The sequence below is a fragment of the Lampetra fluviatilis genome, chromosome 3 (assembly GCF_964198595.1).
Source record: "Lampetra fluviatilis chromosome 3, kcLamFluv1.1, whole genome shotgun sequence".
NCBI lineage: Eukaryota > Metazoa > Chordata > Hyperoartia > Petromyzontiformes > Petromyzontidae > Lampetra > Lampetra fluviatilis.
The window spans coordinates 19,114,168-19,137,343 of NC_136277.1; the positions used below are offsets into that span (position 1 = coordinate 19,114,168).

The window sequence follows — 23,176 nt, forward strand, 5'->3', positions numbered from 1 at the left end:
TTTCATTTAAAGGTTATAATCCCTTGTTCATCATGACGTCCTTTTTACTTTGATGTCTCAAAAGCGTTACGGAGATCGCGTGACGTGAGGGTTCTGCCTTTGTAGTGAGGGTTGTGAGTTGACGCGGAGGAGGGGGGAGGAGGCGCCTCGCCCCACCCTATGTGGAGTGACGTCACCCGCTAATTATTATTAATGTAGGTGGGGGGGGGTGTCCATTTGGGAGATGTCACCTGTTCATGATTATTAATTAGGGGAGCTTTTAGATGAGGATTGACGTCACCTGCTTATGATTATTAATGAGGGGGGGGGTCCATGTGGAGGACGTAACCTGTTCATAATTATTAATGAGGGGGGCTGGTCGACGTGGAGTGACATCACGCGCGGGACACACAGACATTCTTGGCTCATTATAGTAGTAAATAACAACTCAATTCTATCGTGAAACAAATACTTGTAAATAATAAATTAAAAACAAAAAACCTGGCTGTTATCACGATTATAATGAGTGCATCAATATAATAGGTAATTAAACGTGCAAAAAAATTAGGACATTTCATACGTATTCTCCATCACATTATTCTACTCACTCACGATGACTATTTTGCTGTCTTTCCAAGACAAACTCGTGCTGGCTGTTGGCCAGTTTTCTCAACCAGGAAAATAACCTTCTTGGCTCGAATTCCCGTGAGAGTATTTTTCCAGTTCTCCTTTAACGTCGTCAGTAAAGTGTGCGCGCGCGAGATGTGTAAAGTCGGTGTCACCTGAGCTGTGTTATTATTTAGTAGTGCTGCGGCCACGTCACATCTCAGTAAACAAATCAACATTGGGCCGACGTTCGTCGACGTTGGACCAAAGTGCCCCCAACGTCAATGAACGTTGGCCCAATGTTGCATTTTATTGGGTTGCACATGCGTAGCAGCAGGTGTTTATTGTTGATACTATTAAAATAAATCACGCAAGCACGGGAATTTTTCCCGTACAACAATCATAAAATAAATGACACTCACAAGTTGCTCAAGCGCCCAGTAAACATATAAAATTGGTTCCATTTAATTAATATTCAATAAAAAAGAATCGTACAAGTTTGGCAAACAAGTGGATATGTTTTTCGGAGGGATACAACTGGAGCACATTAGAGCATATATGTTAAACTTCTTTCGCACCGTATGTAGCCAACTCTGCTAATTGGAGGTGCGGATGTGGATGATGATCAGTGTGCCGAATGAAGAAAGTTTATCATTAGTCCGTACTGCGGGCTATTACGTATGGGTCAGAAATATGGACGTGAATGGAGAACAAGTGAAAAGTGTGAAAAGAAACAGTGTGAAACATTGAGAACTACAATTTACCATTACACCGAGACAGCACGGGTTGCTGGAAGGCATCTGTAGTCAAAAATAATAACGGAGTGGCAGCTTAGGGAAGGAACTTGTCCAAAAGTACACGTACCACGGAGATGGAGAGATCCAATCATCTTGTGTGCACGAGCTTCACATATATTGTTACATGGCAGGGCGTTATGAGATGGCGACGGTTTAGGGTGGCCTTCATCCAGCAGTGGATTTATCATAACTCACGATGATGAAACAAATAGCATTACATTACATTGTATAACATTACAGGCAAGCATTATAATTCATTAAATTACGCAAATTCATGTTAAATTACGAAACATCGAATTACTTCAAAACAAAGTGCATGCAGCAAAACTATCACGTCTATTCATTTAAGCTGTCGTGACAACATCCCATGCAAAAATAACAGAGAACTTCACATTACTTCTGTCAGATTAAGTAAACATTTATATTTATAATAAAAACAACGTGTTAAATGTTGCTATAAATGCGCACATTACAGTGCAGTATATGGCTATGGCCGGATTGACGACACTAATCGCAACCATGCCAAACAAATATTCGTATCTCAGCGTGATTCCCACGTCATTGACTGTATCTTGCTTGCACGAGCTTTCCCCAGCTGTCCACCCGCGTAGCAAATCCGTAATTCAGAGGGCAGGTTATCTCGTTCAAGGTGTCACGGGTTCTGCCTCTGCTCAAAATGCCAGGTATGGATCACACCACACCAAGATATTATAGGCCGATATCATACCTCAGCAACATCAGAAGATCAGAATATTAATTTAGACTGGAGGAATCCGATGAGCTGTAAAGCAATTTTTTCACAGATGTTCAGTAGGGGCGGGTCATAACATTACAACAAACAAGGCAAAACACACGATAGGAGTACAAAGTATAGGAAAGGTAAACAAATCACTTAAACTATATAGAAATAAAACAACAATTGTTATCTAGCATGTCTCCGGCCGCATCTGATGACATCAAGAAACATTTGTTCATTTCAATCAGCGTATCGCACTATAGCCATTCTACCAAAACGGTATTTCTTGGGCTGGTAGATGATCTTTACACAACATCATTTCAGTGGCATTTTACACAACGATTGGGTACAAACAGGACGTCGTCTGCTTTTCACCATCGCTACATACAACACGAGGACTCTGTCGAGTGACTCAGAAAAGCTGAACAGGGAATCTGTAAGAATCAAGTATGGCATATGAGAGATAATAAGTACCGTACTTCAGATCAAGTTGCCCAACTTATTTTGAGACTCAAATTACCCTGAATTGAAGGTAATAAAAAAAGACATGTGTCTGAAGAGATGACCACATTTCTAAGTGTCAGCAAACACCACGCCATAGTCATGGGAGGCTTCAATACAAAAGGTATGCGAGACGAACGTAGACAAGAGTTGGGTTGGTAAATTTGGCATTGGAAAGTGGCATAGAGATGCCTACTTTAGTTAACAGCCAGCAGACACAGGACGATAACAAGATCACGGTACTGCACAACGCTTGATCACATCACTGCGATAGGGCTTTCATCCTCTAGAACCCCTCTAATAAGCGAGGGAATGATAGTGAAGGTGGGAGCACGCCATAGAATGAGTTAACAATTAAGCATGAAGCACAGATGAATAAGAGAGAACTCTTATTCATCTGTGCTCATTCAGGGATTAATAAGGAATTAAAACATGTGGGAGCGAGGGTAGTTGTGAAGGGAGTACCGTGGCGTGGAGAGACTGATCGTGACAAGTGCCTTATACTGCAGGGCGAGTGAGCGATTGACAAAAGATGGAACAAAAAAGTGAATGAGTGTGAATAGATCGAATGAAGAAGGGATTTTGGGAGAGATGGATGAGAGGGATGGATGCAAGAGGGAGCCAGAGATATCTTGCGGAGTAGAGGTGAATGGCTGTGCATACAAAAGTGTGTAGCTGTTGGCTATTGCTGCACGCGTGGGTGTAGAGCCTTTGTCCAGTATCGATCGTGCTTCCCCACACAAATTTTTCGAAATCCACCACTGATTTCATTTAGATGTTTATGGTGGTGTTTGAAATTTTACTAGAAATATCGACGTTCATTCCATCCATGCATATCGTGGGACTGTCATGCCTTTAGGCACAAGACAGCCAGACGCACGTAGTGGTGTGAAAACGCATGTTGTAGTCACTCGTTTCGATTGTTAAGACTATGCTTTTTATATGAATGATGACTGCTGTAATGTAAGGTAGATAAAGGTTTATGCCGATTTGGCATTGGTGGAGTTTGGGGCACGGGGGGGGGGAAATCCCTCCCAAACTGGACACCATGAATTTATTTTCAGTAGTTTACAATTCATATAAAAAGCTATTAAATAATTAATCATATGCACCCACGATTACTAATGTAAGGAACAAAGTGAACCCCCCCCCCCCTACATATAGAAGTCAAACTCCGCCTATGCGCTTCCTCCATATGGAATGGCACGTTCAGACAAACGATGCGTCACCGGGCAATTTTGTACATTTCTGTTGGTGTGAGTCATGTAGGACATTTTATATATCCGTTTTCTTAATTTGGCATAAATCTATAGACTAAGAAGGATACAATGTAGCGCCCATGTGATTATAATACACAGTCATTGTGTGTCTGCATCATGACTGCCGCAGGACCTCTGCAGCGTTCAAGTGGTGCGCTCTTTTTTCAGAGCAGCGTAAATACCCCTTTAATATTTTATCATGTTATACAGCTCAACGAGGACATGAGCAAGGTGAGTCATAGCCTCTGAAATCCAATGATGTCAAGTAGATGTTTTCACCGATCCTATTCTGTTTCATGATGATGCTCATGATAAGGCTTCTCAATTAATTGGATTAATTTTGCCGGTACTGTTTAATACAAGTTTTCTCGCCCAAGAAACGTATTGAATTTAGCGTAAACATAAACACATTCACGATGAGTATAGTGTACGTTTAATTTTTATTTTATTTTGTGGCATGGAATGTAATTGCCGATTTTGTCGGAATAGGCATACAAATGAACGCAACACAGAGGGCAGCATTATTACACAAAGTAATGTACATATTTACATTGTTCATCTTCAACAAAAAATAGCGTTCGCGAGTAAACATTTAAAACATTCCAGCAAAATACGTTTGAATGTGTTTAAAAATATATACATATCAAGGTGTAGTGAGTCCATAAATAAGCGTTGCACAGAAATATTCACAGGCTGTAAAGTTCACCGCATCGCATTTAAGTAGGAAATAACCAGTCACAGTTTAAATCGCTTCTGGCCAAAAACTGTTAAGTCGCTTCTGGCCAAAAACTGTTTCGTCGCTCTGGATATAACCCATTTATCGCGTCACTGCCGCAAGTGCTGGAGGCTGGGTGCTCTCTCCACGGACGCGATGGTTTTGTCAGAGTTGCAGGGCAGTTGACAGCTTGCCTTCATGAGCCTGATGTTACCGAGGTGTTTGCGGATGATCGCTCGGAATTTGCTCTTTTGCGTTTTGGGGACTGCGCAGTTGGCGTCCGCAGTGTCTCTCTTGACGGGCTGGGCGGCCTCCTCCTCCACCTCGAGGCACGTGGAGCCGAGGTGCTTCTGGAGTTGACGAGTGTCGATTGGCGTGGAGCGGCTCCTGCACAGCAGTGTGCCCGGTTTCCTGCGCCCGACGAGCGAAGATAAGGGCAGGAGGGGCCTCCCGTCCTCGAAGAAGAGCGACTCTTTGCGGCGGATATTCGGACTCTCGCCCAGCGCCGGGAATCCGTACGGCGTGGTGATTTTGGCCAAGTGAGGCATAGACATGGCCGCTCTGGTCGCGGGGTCAGGATGAGGGTCATTCTCGCTCTGCTTCTCCGAGTAGCTCTCGTAAGAGCTGCAGGTGGCCGTGGAGCTTCGCTTGGACAATCGCTCCCGATACAAAGCCGAGTCGAGGATGTTGAGAGCTTTCCTCGCGGGGTCCACGTTCACAGAGGCCACCGGTTCGGGACTGCTCCTCTCTCCTTGCTGCTGCTGCTGTTGTTTCTGAGTGCAGGACTGGCAGTCCAGTTGTCCAGCGTCCTCCGGCTGCTGCTGCTGCTGCTTCAGCGCATCTCTCCAGCGGGTGTTGATGAACGGCGAGTGACACGTGTCCAGCGTGGGGATGGTGAACCGAGGGATGCGATCCGGCGTCACCACGATGCTGAAGATATCCTTGGACCGCGCTGGCACCCTCGTCGGCGGCTCGGGGCTCGCATCGCCGCACGGCCGCATGGTCACCCAGGTGAGCACATTGTCGAGCTTGCCTCGGAGGGAGAGCTGCGAAACTTGTGACACCATGGCTCGTCGTTCAACCTCTCCCGTGGCGTGGAGCGGAACGCGCGAGCGAGGAGCGGGCAGCAGTAGAGAGAGAGGGCGAGAGAGAAGTGCAAGGACCACGAGGGCTCGGCTTTTTATAGGCACTCTCAAGTGCGTGTCGGGGTTTTTTTTTGTGGTGTGTTGCTCAATGACTTCCAGTGACGTCGGGTGTTATCCCTTCCAATTACGGAACCCCTTTTGCGTCACGGCGCCGTCACTCCAATTTGCTTTGAAAGGGAGGCGTTCCATTCATTAAAGGGAAAGGTTAAATAGAAAAAAAGCAAACGTTCGAGACAAATGTAAATGTTTGAACGCGGCTCATCTCCACTGCTCTATGCGCTGTAGGCATACATCGTTCGGAGGTGGGTTTTTTTTTCTTCAATCTCCTTCGGTATGTCCCATATTGTTGAGATTATATTTGTAGAGAATGCTAATTTCTAGCCCTCCTTTGTTACCAGGTGCTGAATGCAGTCTCTCTCTCTCTCTTCCACGCGGTTTCGGTAACGGTGATTCAAATCTATATTTAACGGTGATTGTTTGACCATACTTCACTGCGCTGGTCAATGAGGGTTGGTGATGGGTGTGTGGGGGGGAAAGTGCTAGGGGTAGGCCCCCCCGGAGCTGTTTAGAGATCGCTCGCCACTGATTGTATCCGTTTACGGCTATCGAACCGAGGGAGACAGATTTATAGCAGAGTGCGCTAACCACTGCGGTAACGCTCCACCACGTGTGCTTTACACAGCGATGTGATATTGCAGTAATGTATTTCACAGAAAGGTGATTTTCTTTGGTGCGCTAATACAGAAATTGCTATATTTTCTATAATAAAATGTCCGTAGGCATTTTTTTGTTACTTTGAAGCTACCGCACACCCACTGTCAATACATCACACCGGTTGTATGAGTCGCTGGTTGTTTATACGTGTTGAATAAAATAATAAAAGATAATCACAGCCACGGTCAATGGCACGCGTCAGCCTCCGCGCTTCCGACGCTATAGGCGTTACTGGGTTCGGGTGGAGTGGCGGAACGGTGGCGCAGTGGTTAGCGCACTGCACACAAACCTGGCAACGGGTAAGAATCAGTGTGAGCGATATTCAAACCGGTCCTACCTCGACCCCTCCCGTCCGTTTCAACAATCCGCAAGCACTGAGCAGAGTGGCCAAGTGTGGCCAAACTTTTCTCTTAACAGACACGGCGCTGCGAGCGTTTCATCCAACCGTGGAATTATATAAAGTGTTCAAAATAATGTATTATTATTGTGTTTACTACCAAATGTGGGACGTTTTAATGTATTATTCCAATAAGTTGAAATTGCTACTTTGTATTTAAGTAGACAATGAAAATTCGTAATGGTAATGACTGCCACTCTACATCAGATAAACACAGGTCTCTCTGACGCAATAGACTCTCACCCGTGTTTTAATAAAGGCAAACAGACCACATTCTCACGAGGTTTCACTTGACATAGTAATGTTGCTATGACGGTGCCTACCTGAAGACGGAAGCTTGTGTTGCCTCCGAAACGTCGTGATTTAATGTATTTTAATTTTATTTTTTTACCTACGTCACTTTACCAAAAAAACAAAGAGTAAGGTTTAAGGGTGTTCATTTTATCCAGAGCTGTCCGGTCTGAACTCCGGAAAATACCCCTCCTCCCACCTTGGTGGGCAAAATATGAGAATGTAAATCCTAACGAGGTTGATGTCGATGACACGCTGCTTGTTGGTTTCATCCACTCAGCAGTTACGCGCTGCCCGAGCTGCCGACTTAATTGCTGCCACTCACGGATCACACTAATTACAGGCGACATCAACGCGGTTGCTCCGGCACACTGCGCGTTCTCCAACCTGGTCTGACGCAGCAACAAGAGGGTGGCGAGTGACGTTGCAAAAGACACGCGCTTTTTAAACAAGAAAAGGCGTTGGGTTGGTGCACATCGATAACGAATATATAATTTACGTGAAAATAAAAAAAAATACATGGTTAGTCAGTTTAACACGTCGGCTTTCGCGACCAATATCATCCATAATAGAGGTTTTTTTTGGGGGGGGAGGGGGTTAGATCGCGTATATTTATGTGTCGTTGAATCCGCCACCACCCGACACAGCCAACTAGTAAGGGCTTTTCACGTAATCTGGCTGTCGCCTGATGAAGCTAGTCGTAATTACTGGCGAAACGTCGTACTCAGATTATAAATGTTGTGGCTTGGCTCTCCAACACACCGGTGGTGCTGTACTAGTGACGAATTGGCCACGTTATGTTTACGTGACAACCCCTTACTGGTTGGCTGTGTCGGGTGGTGGCCGGTTTCAACGACACATTTATATATTTACGCGATCTAACCCAACAAAAAAAACCTCTATTATGGATTTAAAAAAAAATACATATTACAAAAAAACCCCGCTCATTACATTTCTGAGCCATCCTCCTCGCTCGCGCGCACACACGCGCACACACAGATCAAGCGTGCGCGGTTTTTATTAAAGGGATAGAACCGAAGCGTGACGAACGTAATCCGCCGATAAAAATGTCGAAGTGCTCGCGAAGAGGCAGCGCCATCTGCCGCGATGTAAGCAAACAAAACAGCGGCGCGGAAACAGCCGTCACTAAAGCAAGGGTTGCCGCGGTTCTTCACGATACTACGATACGATATTCAATTCCACGATATGACGATTATCGCGATATCGATTTATGTTTTTACTGTTCCTCTGGGTCTTTCGGTAAAGTCACGTAGATAGGTTCAAAGACAATAACAACAACAAAAAAGACTACGATGTTTCGGTCGCAGCACAAGCAGTCGTCTTCAGTTTTTGGTTTTTGTTATTTTCTTTGAACCTATCTACGTGACTTTACCGAAAGACCCCAAAAATATGAATTATTGCAGTCACGAAAGCTTTAAGTCAAGATTTTATTTTCTTACTGTTTCGCATTTGCGTTGCTTTGCTTATTAAGCTTCAAGTGTGAATTCAGATAACTAATACTCTATGTGAGTTTTTCAACCGCAGTTAACTCGACATATGTATGGCTTTTAGTCTTATTTTTTATGGTAGCTTTACAATCCGCAATGCTTCCACTGAACCATTTATAATATTTAAAAAAACTCAAAACACTCGTGAACAGCACTGCTGTAAACATTTTATGTAAATCGTCGTGACGTTTCGAGCAATGTCCCTTCTTCACGGGGATAAATGTAGCGGCCACGAGTGGCTGCACGGGTCACGTGAACCCAGTTACAACGTACAAACTTAAAACGTTCATATTTCTACGCCCGCGATTCTTTGCACGCATTGCGAGTTTCGCCATCAATACCAATCGATTGCCAGATGCACCGTTACATCAAGGGCTGAATGTCGGCCGTTGGAGCCGCCCGGGCCTGAGCTCCGGAAAGTATGGCCTTGCTGTCCGGGGGTGGGTTGGGTCCAGAGCGATGGGGCTTGGGTCGCCCCAGAAAATATGCCACCAGAAATGGAAATGAATCCCTGATTATTGTCTTCTTCAGAAATGTACCTAGGGGCCATGGTGACGAGATGTTAACTACCTCACCTGGTATACAGGAGGTCGTGGGTCCGATCCCGACCCTAACGCCTGTATTTTTGAAGTTTGCGTGTTCTCCTCGTGGTCGCGTGGATTTTTCTTCGGGTCCTCCGGTGTTTCTCTCCACATTTAGAAACATGCGTTTAGATTATATTATTTGTCTGCTATACATTTTCACATAAGCCACTTCGTTGAGCTATCATTTGTGGGCAGGTCGCTTCTGAAAAACAGTTATAAAGATAAGTGGGCCTTACCTGGCAGAATAAAAAATGTTTTTAGCTAGACACATCTAACTTTCGAATAAACAGTGGTCTAATAAACTGGTTCACCTTCCTAGCGAATGGATTGTCGTGATTCTATTATTGCTATTCAATTATTTTTGCGTGTAATTTTGTATTGCCTCTCCGTGTTTTGTTTGTACTATATAACAGCATATACATTCCATACAGGTCTTACTACTTTATTTAATTTTATACCAACGTGACTTTACCGAAAGAACCAAAGAGTTTAGGTCTTACTACGTTGATGTTTACGCCTTAATTTATCCAATCCAGTATTTGGGGAATGTTGTGACATCAGCTCGTAAGCAGGATCGGGGGATCATTGCAGCATCACTGGATGGTGAGGGGTGCTGACGTTGTGGAGGGAAGGCATTCATCCAGCAGTGGATAAACCATGGGTCAAGATGACCATTTCCATGAATCGTAAATAATCCATTATTGCATGAGTGATTGCATGCATTGTTTATTGTGAACAAAATTATATTAATTCGGGGATTAGTTCAAATGCATTGGTACTTGCTGAAAAACTATAGAAGTTACCATTTTCCCCTCCAGCAATTGCCACTATTTATGGATTGTGATTCAGTTTCAGAATAATTTTATTTTTGCCTAATTTTTACTACCTCATTTGTATTTATATATTTTTTCCTCGTTTAACTGAAATGAAATTCAATAACTTTTCGATTTGAATCAATAAAGTATCTGGGGGTGGTGCATTGGCAGTGGTGGACACGCACAATAACAAAACAAACCTCAACACACTCGTCAACAACAATGCCCCTTTTTTCATGGCTCATGTGTGATGAAGAAGGGTCATTGCACAGAACTATTTTGAAGCCTTTTTCAGAATAAACTTGATTTTCCTTTCACCTTCATTTCATTATATGCAAACAAAAAATGGCATGTGCCACAAAGAAGGGCCATTGCTTGAAACGTCGGCGATTATATTTTTCCTATCAAGGCAGTGTGTTTGGCGAGTGTGTTGATGTTAATAAAGAAATCATTTTCATTGTTACACACCTAATAAATAGCACAATGTAGGCGGCATTTAACGATTTTTCCCTCCTCCACCACGGTGTGATTCTATGACGTGTCACAATCAACTTCAAACAATTGCTTAATTAAAGTTAAGAAAAAGGTTACTTCGTGGATCGAACAAAACAAAAGGCCACTCTTGTTACAAGTACACGTGAAACAAGAAAACTATCCCGGATTGCTGCAACTGGCTCCCGTAGTAGCTGTCAAAGATGATTTAATGACAACGGCTCTGTATAAAAGTATTTTTTCTTCTGTCTAGCATTTATAAATTTGTGTCAGCTTAAGATTGCCACACATTTCTTATTATACTTTAGCCACCACACTATTTGGCGTTAGTATCACGATCAACATCTCAACTACATCGGACTAATCGATTACCTGTAGAAGAATGAATATTGCAATGCCCCTTCTTGGGATGACATTGAAGTTATTACAGCTTGCAACTCTGTTCACAACGTCAATTTCAGGAATATGTTAATTCTCACTGTCAATAATTACATGAATCAGTGCACAACATTATTTTCTTAATAGACCCTGATTAGGCGGATATCGCTCCTCGTCTGATTTGTGAGACAAGCAGATCTGGCAATGACCGTAGCAGACCTAACAATTGAAGGACACACACACGACAGCCTGGAATCGCAGAGTTGAACTCCAATAAGAGCAAACTAGAACCGTCGTTGCTGATCATTATCAGCAACGACGTTATAATGGAGCTGAACTTCAGCAGCCTGCCTTTGTTTCAGAAGTGGTTGACACCATCTTCTTGCTTCTTTCGGTAAAGTTAACGTAGAAGGGAGATAATTAAATGATAAAAATAAAACATAATAAAATAATACAATTCTCACGACGTTTCGGCCACAACGCAAGCAGCCGTCCTCAGGTGAAGAACAGGTCTGTCGGAAAGACAGCGTCTGAATGAACACCACCAAACTTGGCAGCGTATATTTAAGCTGGGTTAGGGGAGGAAAAGCGCCTTGACAAAGGAATTTGCATTGGTTGACACCAATTTGTTTTCTCTATTTCTACCCCTCAGATGGCATCGTGGCTTTTTGCTCATCAACATTTTTCTGCGGGTCCTCTAGTTTTTCACTCCACATTTAGAATCAACATGCGTTTAGGGTATTTGGCTGCTATACATTGCCACATGATCAGTCACTTCGTTGCGCAATCATTTGTGGCCAGGTCGCTTCTGAATATTAGCTATATAGTTCAGTTGTAAAAGATATAACATCTCTTTTAAAGCTTTCTAGTCACAGTAACGGTCGTGATTTATCAATGATTTTTTTTAAACATACCATATTTAAAATGAGCCTCCAGACATATTTCATTAAACACACTAATTGCTTTGTTATTACCGTATTTACAAACTAATGTTCCAGAAAGTATTGTTTGCACGCATGAAGAAGCGCTATACTTGGCCCTGCATTCTGCAAACAACTAGTCGCATTGAGTTTGGAGAATCATAAACATCGATAGCAATACGACGATCGGTCAACAACGCACGGCAGCGAACTGTACACGAGTCTAACCTGGTAACAGAGATCCGCCTCCACCGTGCTGTTACATCCTACCCGTACTGCTGCACGGCTCAGAGATGGGCGGACGCCTCGGTCGATCACGCGAGAGCCATGACCATTAACGACGGCGGAAGCGGTACCTGAGTCGACCTTGGGGGCATCACCCACAGTTGACGTGGACGCGCACCACTCTTGAGCTGAATGGAGTTCAAAATAACTCACAAACACCCTTGCGAAAGACCCAACGCAGAAGATCCCTGGATTTGATCTCCCACGAAGCTCAGGTTCCACCATGAACCGCATCTGAAGCTAACAATACAACAACAATTATGACCAGTGAAATAATTATGACCAGTGAGACATATAGTGAGACACTGAAGGGGGTGAAAGGTCTAACGGTTTCAGCTATCTTTAGTTTTGGATTCATATTCATAGATAATTAAATACTGTACAGATTAAAAAGAGGGAACTGAAATACGCTTGTGATGTAACTATAATAAATATGCTAATTATCAGTGACATATTTTTACAAAGCCATATGATGCTAAAATAAATCCATGCTGACAAGGGATACACATTAGAACAATCTTCTGCATCAAAATCTGTGGCTAAAACTTCCACTCAAACCATCGCTGATGCCATGGCTGATGCCATGGCTGATGCCATGGTTTTGTGCACAAATGAAAAATAAAAAAAACTCTCCAATGTGCGACTGCGGTCATCCAGAACAACATATTACGACGCAATGCCCTATCCACACATTCGAAGGAGACATCACAGCGATACCACTCCACTGCTCGTGATGCGGTTATCTGGCTTGACCACCTGAATGTGAAATTGTAGTCGTTGCTCTGCATCTACATCAGCCATATCGAAGAAGAATACTGTTGAGGTTGACGTTAAATACCGTGGTCTTGGATTGCGTGGCGGCGTGCCCAGCATTGGGTCACTTGGCGGAGTCTCCCGCGGACCGCTACGTGCCAGCCAGGGACAAGCGACTGATGATGAGTAGCACCTTTAACCTAAGAGTAAAACTTTCTTAATTTCGTCATCATGAAAACTGCTAGAGTGTGCAAACCTGGATCATATGAAAGACAAATATATTCATTGTTTGTTACGTCATAAAAATAGAAATGCTGATTTGTAAAATTTCAGGACATGCAACCTACAATTGTATTAAAACTATTTACAGACCATAGGTATTTTTTTTTTCAATCTCATATTGAAACATCTGGTTGCTAATGCAGCTAATGTTACTATAACTTCTTTGAACCTTCATCTCATCATATAAGTTGATCAACGTGAAGATGAGTAATAAAAAAAAACTATATCTGTAACAATAGCCCCTGCATGCACTACCACAGCAGGAGCTCGCCATGAAGAGAGACTGGATGAGTACATTTTGTCTACAGAGCCGATGACTCCGGCGGGATGAGTCACGGCAAGTTAATTCTGCTACAAGGAGCAGGGAAATGTATAATATATATAAACTGAGCCGTTGTAGTAAACCCAGAATGAACTGACAGTTCCTCCTGTCAGTTCATTCTGGGTTTATCGCTGCCAATTTTGAAACTTCGGTGTGGACTTATCAGTTTCAAAGGTAATTCATCTACTGTTAGAGCATATTCTTGGTTCTTTCGGTAAAGTCACGTAGAAGGTAAATAATAAAATAATAGAAATTAAACAATATTATTTTATGATTTCCCTTCTACGTGACTTTACCGAAAGAACCAAGAATATGAATCCCTGCAGTCACGAAAGCTTTAAATCGAAACTGTCAGAGCATGTTTTTTTTTGTATTTTCACCACAAGTATCTGTGATTAATGCAGACACGATTCATTGCAAAAGGTTTCCGTTTGGTGTTTTAACATCTTAACACCTGTTTTGTTGCCAGAAAAAAAGGAAAAACCTCTTCTTATATTTTGACACTGGCGAAGGAGGTCCCATGAGGTCTTTGGACCGATTGTTTAATTATGCAGCAGTGTATTAAATAGTGAACAGATTTGGTTCGTTATAATTTCGTCCCGTAATATGCACAGCTTTCGCAATGGGCAAATAATGTTTTGCATAGTCGTGAAAACTCTAAAACAGAAAGCAAAGGTTAGTTCTGCAATATAATGGTTAACCACAGCAAGCGATTTTCTGCCACATTGGCCATATTTGTAAAGGCGTCACCACAAGTGACTTCTGCAATGTGTAATCAATATCGCAGGCATCGGATGAGTAAACCTGCGCAAGGTTTCAGATACCTTACAAAGGGCTAGCAGATACTCTACACAAGTTATATTTGCATAACATATTGTCCTGAAAATGAAGAACAGGCTAAAACGCCATATTGCTAGTGACAATGACAATTTCATTTCAATGAATATGTTTTGAGGTGCTCTTACGTGAGCTTGCAGTCAGAAAGCAATGTCAAATATTTGCCACCTATGCATACGAGGCTATTGCTTTTCCACTTTACTTTTTCGAGTGATCTATGTTGGTTTGAGTTAAATATAGCCCATTACCACTGTTTAAGATTCTTTAGTGTGGTGTGCCACATGGATCATTGCACAACGTGTTATGAATTAATTAACATCGTTTTCTGAAGAATATCTTTTATGTCTGCTGATTGCTTAAGTACTAGAAATTTGTTTTTGTTTCATGCAAATAGGCTTCCTGCTTCCATCCAATAACATCACCAAAACGTCTGTGAGCCCAGTTTATTTTAATTTCGAATGCAGGCGTGTAAAAGGGATTATGATGGAAACACTGAGGCAATGATTTTCCAGTTGATACTCTTAGGTTTTTTCAAATCTAGAATCTAGAATTAATTTCCAGTTGATGCCAATGGCTACCAGTATTCTCATTATTAAGTAATGGAATTATGCATTCACTGTGTAAATATAAGTGCATTGTAAATTAGGTACAGCACTAGACCTGCTGATTAAACAAGGGGAGTAGCTTTTAGGCTATAACATCTAATGCACTCACCCATCATGCTTACAATATATGAGCCACAAAGGGGCACTCCGCCTGGTGATTTAATGCCCATAGACTTCAAACACTTAAAGTTATGTTCATATTACATACACAGGCCATTCATCGCACATTTTCAGTACAGTGTTCTTCAGTACAAATAAGTGCAATTGTTAACAAGTGGGAAACGCAGCATGGCTAGGAATGGGTGCTGATGCTGCGATACAAAAATAGAATACCCTTGAGTTTTTCCAAGTCATCTTTAACATCCTAAATACATGTTGTATTTTGTCTTTCTCAGCTTATAGCAACACAATGGCTTTGAATGGTGGATGTAACAAAAAAGGCACTGCTGCCATATGCTGGATAAATTAATACCGCAAATGGAAGAATACATTTACATATATTTTATTTTTACGACAAAATGAAGACCAATGAAAGTTGCAAAATGCCCATTTTTATATTGACAAACACATTCAGCTAGGAAATACACAGTGTGTATTTACATTTGTTATACCAACAATTAATAGCATGTAACACCAATAAACAATTGTCCATTCACCACTATCGGCTTCTAGACAAACAACACTATCCATTTTATTATTTACTACGAGAAAGGCCATTATCCAAAACGTTGCCTAGTATAAATGTATTCTTTCAAGGCACTATTATTGACGAATGTGTTTAGCTTTTTGTCAATTTAAGTGATGGTTTCTCTAATAAAAGAGTTTACCATTTGGCCTGTAAATAAAAACATCAAAACACTACTCCTAATAATAATTGCGACTTATAACGTGTTCACTGACTCTCGGAGACAGAGATCACGACACAGAGGCATGGGGAACCACACACACAAGCAGCTAGGCAGCCACTCAGTGAGCCGGCACTAATAATACGTTCTGCAGCCCTCTATATATAGTAAGATGTGATCGGCCAATGAATGAATGTTTACATGTGGGAGAAAAAAAAAACAGAGCACCCAGAGAGAACCCACACACAGCGAGGGGGAAACACTCTATCCCATTACAGACAGAACAGGTAGAGTTCACATTTTTTGCTGTACTGCATTCTCCTGGCGAACCGCGGTATAGCACCTTGACGCACACGGAAAGGGCGTTGCCCAGCATCTGTGCGGCCCACCAACCTTTTCCTCCACAATGCTGGATGACAGGCGAGCGCCACACCACCATCAATCACTCCGTGCACTGGTCGTAGGCCAACGTCTGTGGAACAACGATTGTAGACCGTGAAGCCAGCGACCTCCATTTGATTTGTGGTCATGTCTAACATCGGCGGCGAGTGGCATCGGAACCTAATCCTAGACTCCGCCATCGATCAGCATGAATAATGTGAGAACGACACCTGCAGCTGACACAGCATGGGGAGACCTACATCCAGAAGTTGATTGACACCGGGCTGTCAAGTATCATTATTGTGAATTTCCTCCATTGAATAATCCCCATATGCATTGCACGCTCATTGTGAGCCCATTCAGAGAAAATACAATTAATTCATTTCGTGTGCATCACACCAACTTAGATCGATGATGACCATTCATCACACATGCCGCACATCGTCAGTAATCGTACTATACAGTCTGTCCTCCTATAACGCGGGAGTTGCGTTCCTGAAGAACACCGCGTTATGGAAACATCTCGTTATAATAAATAGCATATAATATAGGGTAAAAGGACAGTCCGCGATAACACACAGGCTGAACAAAGACTGGAAGCGCGTGGGTAGCATCTAGAAGCATCCAGCAGTATCCCGCATTGCGTGATGATGCCGTAACAATCGCTCATTCCTCCTCGCCGCCACGGACTTATGGTCATTGAATTGCGTGATATCCTATCGGCATTCGCGTTATAAAAAACGTTTGCCTCATACATTCACCCCGTTATATCCAATTCGCATTAGGGAAACAAGCGTTATCGGAGAACAGACGCTACTTAAACCATAATCTGTGTACGGCTCCTCGCACAAACGCCACTGGAGCAAGATACGTGAGGCATCGTCAGCTCTTTGCTGCAGTTCGTGTTCTGGTCGTGGTTGAGGCAGCCGACACCTTCATACGAAGGTGTTTCGGGCATCGCCAAATTGCCCGTGGTTCTTCTGATCCTGATGTAAGTGTCTCACCGCTCCTCGAAGTCTCACCTTAGAAAGCTACTGACGTTGCCAACTTGCGATTGTGCGTTCCGCAATTGGAGCCGCTTGCTCTCCGGAGATGAGCTGACAGTGTGGTGGTGGTGGTGGTGGTAGTAAAACATGTAATTAAAACACTCATTTTTTTTTTATTATGCAATCATCGGGCATGCCATGTCACGAGAAGGGGTGACGGCTGATAGTCAAGAATAACGATGGAGTGGCAGTCAAGGGATGGGACACATCGCAGAGGACATTAGCCAAGGAGATGGAGCGATGACATCTGTCCGTGCAAAGGAGCTGGGTGGATCGTTACTTTGCAGGACCGAGGGGGGAGGTGGTGGAGACTTGAAAAAGCGTTCATCCGCACCTCCAAATAATCACGGTTGGCTGCGTACGGTACGAAAGAAGTTCAACAAATACCATTCAGCAGTGGATTGTCCACGGCTGCCAATAATTTTGGTAATAATTGTGAAAGAGTCCACAGTTGTAATGTAGGGCAAAGTGAAAGCGTTTTTCCACGGTCATGGGGTGGTGCTCATCACCATATGTGGTCCTGAACCAGTGGTGAAACTTGGTTTGAAAAAAAAAGGTTACATTTCAAATACAACTGCGATTTATTTCGCCATGACCTAGCCTGAACCCGTGAACTGTAAATCGCATGTTTTTCTGTGGGAGTTCTAAATACTGTATGTGATTTTAGACATGGGTCTACAGACGGTGCACAGAGTGGGACAATCGATCAACGGAGAGATGAGAGAGGTTTAGTCGTTGTAAGTGACAGGCCACTGTTCTGCTCCTTATACAGCATTTGGAATAACCTTTAAGTGTTGTTTAAATAAGAACCCTTCGTGATCATCGAAGGTTTAATGCATTTTAAAATGAGCTTAATGAATGCAATACATGAAAAAAATGTTTTCTCCCTAAACAGGAGTAATTATTTGTCAATTTAAACCTAGACAGTTTGTTCGGCCAAAATGAAGGCATGGGGTAGTGTTAATTCGATCTAAATTGTTTTTGTCAGTGACATGTATTTATTCATTTGTGGCATAAAACTATCCAACAGAGGGCAGCCTGTGTATTTTCTCTCCTCCGTTTCTTGTAAGGGCCCCTTTAACCTGCAGTAATTTTTAAAAATATGGTTATCACTCGTGAACTCACAGTTTAACACAAGTATAACACAACTACAGTACATTTTATGAAACTACATTTTTTTTAAAGAGTCTAAGGATCTCGCATGTGTGTGTACTGCATGGCGGGCTGTCGCACAACCTTACTAACGACAGCAGCAGCAACAAAGCCATTGCCATGGAAAGCACAGGGAGTGTATCAGTGTCAAGGAGGATTATCCGTCAACCACAATTGATAAATCACTGTCAATTATGTGAACTGGAATAGAAAAGTGCGCTGTTGACCACTAAGTGGCGGTGATGTCACCACAGCGCTTGTGCCATGCTAGGTGCACTTTGAGGCCACGTGAAGTGTCAAAAGGTCCGCTGGCAGGAAGTTCCAACATCGACCCAGGTGCCATGGGCTGACAGACTGAGGGGGCAGATGCACCAATTGTATTCTCCACTGTGCCAACTTTCTGCGTTTTAGACGCCCGGCGCTCTGCTCGTTGTTGTGAGCGTCGCTCCTCTGCCCTCCTTTGTTGCTGGAGGGCGGCTGCCTCCAACTCCCCATCAGCGTCCAACACGAACCTCCTTCACAGAGGTCGGTCCTGACACTTCTGGTACCAGTCATTGGCAAGTCCAAGCAGCTCCACATCCTTCTGGACCACATCGGTCCGTCTCTTCTCGAGCCCGAGCCGCGCCAATTTAGCTCCATCGATTCAACCCAACAGAAGTTGCTTGGGCATGCGGTGGCCGGACATGCGGGCGACGTGACCCAGCCAGTGCTATTAAAAAGGCTGAGCGTTGGGCATTACCAACCTTAATGTTTGAATCTGGTTCTTAGCATATGGGGCCGTCCATAAATGACGTCACGTACCTGGGGGGGGGGGGGTCAGACATTTGTGACGATGTGTGACGAGGGGGGGGGGGTTTAGAAATGTGACGTCACATCAAAATGCGCAACTTTAAATTAATATAGACAACACGTTCTACTTAATTAAATAGACTTTTTTAATAAATGTTTTCTCCTACAACATCAGAGTGCAGCGCCACATTAAATACGCACTACAATGACAATAGCTTAAAGCGATTTGAAGCATGTTTTATTTTTGTGGGAGGGAGGGGCAGAGCTTTGCGAGGTCATATTTGAGGGGGGGGTCTGACTTTTTGTGACGCCGTGTGACTAAGGGGGGGGGGGGGTAAAATCGTCCAAAATCGCGTGACGTCATTCATGGACGGCCCCTATGAAAATAACCATTGCAACACATGCAAAGGCGCATAAATAACAATCACGCACGCTGCGCACCACAATTCATGTAGCAGTGGAAACCATCTTTCTATCACACTGTGATGGCTTGTTTGCAAAGGAGTGTCAGAAACGATACATGCAAGTATTGAAATGCGAATGGATTGTGCCACGTGTGGAACATTGGTGCTTGTATTCTGCATGGCGGACAGGACCAGGGTGGGCAAGTTTACGTTGCAGTGTTAGAGTTTCACTTATAATATACATGTAGGTATAAAATAGAATTTTACTGGACATAAATACAATTTTAATTTCTACCTACGTGACTTCATCGAAAGAACCAAAAAGTATGGATTCCTGCAGTCATGAAAGCTTCAAATCAAAATTATAATATCCACTTTGCGTCTATATTTGTAGGACAGTTTTACTGGTAGGAACTACCTGGTTCCACCAGCCCACAGGGGATTATTGTGTCCGTCCGTCCGTCGTGCATCCAAAAATGGGAGGGTTGGGGCTGGGTGGAGAGGGGAGGGTGGGGAGGGGCTGGGTGGGGCTGGGTGGGGAGGGGCTGGTCACCCCGTGGTGCCCTTATAAAACTCAACGTTTAACCTACTCACGCCGGCTTGTGCCCGCCCTCACAGTCGGCCATATTTGCGGAATACACCACGCCGCCGTTGACCCTGGCCATTGACCGAGCAGCCCAACGTTCCTACCAGCTCCCTCAGCAGGAATGTGTTCTAGCTGTTGTGAACATTTTTCATTAGAACATTTTTATTAAGGTAACTGTTATTGTAAAAAAAAAAATTATGGCAAGGGGTCTACATCGATGAGCAAATTCACAGATAAGAGCAGTTTTCATCCAGCGGTGCAGAAATACCCAGTCTTTTCTGAAATCTATTTGCTGAATTAATTGTGGCTATGCCAGATACTGGGGCAGGAACAGTGGTACTGTACATAAACCTCCCTTCAGTGGCAGAAGCCAAGACTGGAGAAAATGGAGACGATCACCACACTCATCTTAATCATCATTGTCAACATCATCATGGTGGTCATTAATTATAATATTTACCATTTTTATAATCACTGTCAACATCACCCACCATAATTCGTAGCTATTGGACAATTTTACAGTCTACTTATACATCGTCACCAAACGTCGCCTATTTGTGCCTTTAAAGGCCCCTCGCCTCCGATTAGCACAGTTGGCTATGTATGGTGCGAAAGAAGTTCAACATACATACTTGGATTATCATTACTCTCTTCCACGTGGTACCTGTCTCTGAGTGCCCACTCATGTCAGTGGGATATTTTCTTCACTGTTCATGCTTGAGTCTCAGTTTGCAAGATTCAGGTACAGTACTTAAAATAAAGGTATGATCTGGTGTTAATGCCGTACGCTCAGAACTAGATTCAAACATTTAAGTTGTTAATGCACAATGCTCAGCCTATTTCGATAACAGCAGTCGTAGGTGCATGGGAAGGCATTTTGATGACTGTGTCTTAGGAAAGTCTAAAAAACAATGACTTCTGGAACATTCGAAACGTCTTTAGTTGTATGTTATAAACGATCAATAATGACGTCCAACCGTAATGTTTGGAAACTCTTGCAACGATTTTCCTCAGTGAACTATGCAGTGGTCCAAAGCCATCTCTACAGTGACCCTACTCCAACACAGTAGCCACCTCCAAACATATCGATACGCAATAATCATTCTCCTCTACCTTGCATCCAGATATCCAACTGCCACTTAACAACATTCATTTCCTCATATGACCAGATGGAAACATCTCCATTTGTTCATTGAAATTCAATCATTTCCTCTCTCCTCTGCATCTATTCCCCCTTCAAAACTAATCCTCAAAATGTGGTGTTTAATACTGAGATAAAACCGATGAGCATCATTGTTTCTGTTATTTAACGTTTTTCCAAACCAGCTCGAATCCTGCTTTTGAATGCGTGCTTGAAATTAAAAATGTTTGTAGATGTGATTCAGGAAGGGAGCTCATTGAAACAAAAAAACACAGTATTAGACAAATGGAAAACACCTGGGATCATAAGGCTGTCAAATTATGATTGGCTGTCAAATTGGATTTATATTCGACACAGTCACTAAGGGGGAGGGGGGAGGATGACGTGAGTGACATCATACATTTTTATTCGTTCACGATTCCATTTGAAATGTCATGAGGCCTGATGACGTGGGCTGTAGTGATCATAGATAGTGCTTTAAAATGTAATAAGCTAATCAGGCAACAGCAGGTGTTCACCAAGGAAGTGAATCACCGGCTCAGCTAATTGAATCGGGGTGATGGAAGTGGGTTCACCATGGGCGATGGAAGCTGGTTCGTCGGGTTCAAACGTTCGCGGATAAAACGTGTGTATTGAATCACGAAGATTCGTGCTCATTAGCGATAATACACTAATTAGTACCAGAAACATAATTTTCACCCCCAAAGTGCCTATTTGCACTCATTAGCACAACTCGTCAGTGTATAATACAGCCACTAAATATGCCCGAGGTTTCTATTTCAATATGATGTACGGTTCTATTTGGATGGACAATCAGTCATTCCACTGCCAATGTATTTCGGGATGTTGCCCCAAAACACAATACCGTTTCATACTCTTAGGTTTTTTTCGGTAAAGTCACGCTTGTGTTGCGCCCGAAACGTCGTGATTTATTATTTTATATCTATTATTATTTCTATTATTATTATTATTATTTATTTTTACCTACGTGACTTTACCGAACAAAAACCTAAGAGTATGAATCCTTGCAGTCACGAAAGCTTAAAATCTAGAAACAATACCGTTTGGCGTGTGCCTCACAAGCCGTTTATACATTAAAAGGAAATAAAACCGGTTCAGGTCAATTGCTTGAAACAAAACATAAAAAAGTACTGAAACGACGCGGGGTTGTAATTCTCAACTCTTTGAGAAAACGCATCATTTAAACCCGCGGAGTCAGTTCACCGGGGTAAGAAATATGGAGAGAACGCGTCCGAGAGCACGATACCCATGGAGACGGAGCCGTGAGACCAATCAGTTCGTGAGCAGGAGTGAGAAGGACCGAGAGGGATGGTGACGGATTGAGAAGTGGAGATGCGGGGCTTCATCCAGCAGTGAATAGACAAGAGCTGATGATCATGAACCCGGTGAGTGACAATATATAAAACAGTTCCGAGCCACCACAAAGACCGATCCCGCGTACAGATTTACCAGACTGTTGGGGGCACCTATGTAGGTCGGCACGGAACGCGATGGGGGTGGGTGGCCAGTACCACGCCCGGCCGCCTTTGTCTCCCCAGCGGTGATGTTTACTACACACACCGCACCAGGTACTCATTCGAGGCTGAGTCGACCTAGGGGAGGCCCAGGTCCGGTTCGGATAATCGTCCCCGGGTTCGCAGCGCGGCGCGCGAACCGTTCCAACCCACGCCACCCCAACACACACAGAGACACGCGCACGCCTTCTGTCGACCCACACCGACCAGAGGTGGCCAAAGTCCGGTGCGCATCCAACAACCCCTGTAATGACCGCGACCACGGGCCGCGGAGAATTTCATCCACTAATAACCCCAAGGCAGCGCGTCATATCCACGTGGAATTGATGCGAAATAGGAGAGACGTGCGCACTGTGTTTCTCAACCCGCACCCACA

The 23,176-nt window shown here is 43.4% G+C and overlaps 1 protein-coding gene across 1 annotated transcript in view; it reads left to right on the top strand.

Moving 5' to 3' along the window:
- Window positions 1–5,522: 5,522 nt before the first annotated feature.
- Window positions 5,523–23,176, top strand: part of LOC144953845 (synaptotagmin-11-like) — a 31,521-nt gene continuing 13,867 nt past the window's right edge. The window contains exon 1 of the mRNA XM_078884516.1: window positions 5,523–5,604. The gene's annotated coding sequence lies outside the window, so the exon portion shown is untranslated. The remainder of the gene's footprint in view (window positions 5,605–23,176) is intronic.